A 2,058-nucleotide genomic window follows, 5' to 3' on the forward strand; every position below is an offset into this window, starting at 1 on the left:
ATACCTAACTGGGCACATATATCATTCTCAATAGCAATCATGGCAAGGCTTACAAGCCTTTCTTGCAAAATACTTGATCGCAAATAATCCTATATAATAATTCTCACCTCCAACAGGATGTGCCTGGGACCGTGCCTCCCTCGGAGGTGGTCTGCTAGGCAGGCACGCACTCACGTCAGTGACGTCAATGACAGCTGATTCCAAAGCAAGGGGAGGAGTAGGGAAACATGCGGCGTGTGTTTCCCTACTCCTCCCCCTGTGTTACAGCCCACTGCACCCCCCTTCCATGACCCAGTCGACCCCTCCCCCTTCTCGGCGAAAACCGTCCCCCACCGTCATCCAGTACCTGTGCTGACTGGGGACCCCAACCCCCGTCAGCCGAAGTCCTATGCTGGCATTCGCGCTGTTGCTTCTTCAGTGATCTTCGGTTCAAGTTCCTCTGCGTGCGTCTGACATCAGACGCACACAGAGCAACTTGGACACAAAATCATTGAAGAAGCAACGCCTCGAAGGCCAGCACAGGACTTCTACTGATGGGGGTTGGGGTCCCCCGTCAGCACAGGTACTGGATGGCAGCAGGGGACGGTTTTCGCCGAGAAGTGGGGTCGACTGGGTCGCAGAAAGGGGGGGGGGTGAAAACGGAGGGACGGCAGAGTCTGGAACAGCGAGGGAGGGAGTTTGGGGGATGGCCTTCTTGCTAGCGGCCATTTCCTTCCCTTTTGAAACAGACATTTTTTACTAGTTTTTTATGATTTTTAACTGTGAAAATGATCGCTCACCACTTGCCACACTGACAGGAATTGTCAGCAATATTCTTAGAAACAAATTGCTATACATTGCAAAATAAGATAGCAGATGTAAATTCTCAAAGTGGACATATTCCAAACACTAAAATGAAAATAAAATGATTTTTCTCTACCTTTGTTGTCTGGTGACTTTCTTTTTCTGATCATTGATAAGTCTCTGACTCTAAAGTTTAGCAATTTCATTAAAGCAAAATATATTTTCACATATCACAGACTCTTCCTATCCAATCCAAGGAGAATGTTTTATATAAAAACAAACGCCAAAAAAAAAAAAAACAATCAGATTTTCACTTACCAGCTCTTCTACACTACACGTCAGCTAAACTTCCTCTTTTGAAACTACTGTTGGAACCACCAGCCAATGAAATGGCTTTTAGCTGTAGCTATCCGGTTACCTGATAATTATGCACACATCATTGCAGTCATGCCCTCCTCTCGGTGTATATGCTCAGAAAAAAAAACAACTTTGAACCACTTACAGATTTTAACAATTACCAATTACACTATTTAGTTTTTATTTCTCCCCAGTCTCACTTGCACACCTCTCTCCAAACCTGGCTGTTCTCTTTAATTTTAATATTGTTCAAGATCACCGTGAATGAGGAGTTCTTCCCACACCAAAGACATATATAGCACTGGTTGTATTCTTTCAAACAACTTCAGCAGAGCCTGCCTGCCTGCCTCAGTGAGCACTGTGGTCGAAGAGGGGAGGGCAGGGGAGAGAGGAGAATAACAGCTTCAGGTAACACATTTTGCAAGTGAGCTGACCTCAGGAAAAAGGTAGGGGAGGGCAGGGGAGAGAGGAGAATCACAGCTTCAGGTAAAACATTTTGCAAGTGAGCTGATCTCAGGGAAAAGGTAGGGCAAGCACCGTGGTGGCGCCCTCCAGAGGTCGGCGCCCCCCTGCGGTGCTTACCCTGCTTAATGTGTTGGCATGGCCCTGGATACAGTCAATCAAAGACCACTTCCCCCTCAAGCAAGAGCCTTTATCATCTCCAGCTCCACCTCACCTGTCAATCAAACAAACCCACTTTCTTTCTGCAGCTTATTCCAACAACTTACCCCTTTGGCTGGACCTCCTTCCCATCTAGGGACATACCACATTCTCCCTTCAGAGAAAGCTGTCATCTCTTAGAAATTCTCATATAAGAACATAAGCGTTGCCATACTGGGACAGAGTGAAGGTCCATCAAGCCCAGCATCCTGTTTCCAACAGTGGCCAATCCAGGTCACAAGTACCTGGCAAGATCCG

The sequence above is a fragment of the Microcaecilia unicolor genome, chromosome 1, assembly GCF_901765095.1.
Source record: "Microcaecilia unicolor chromosome 1, aMicUni1.1, whole genome shotgun sequence".
In the NCBI taxonomy this organism is placed as follows: domain Eukaryota; kingdom Metazoa; phylum Chordata; class Amphibia; order Gymnophiona; family Siphonopidae; genus Microcaecilia; species Microcaecilia unicolor.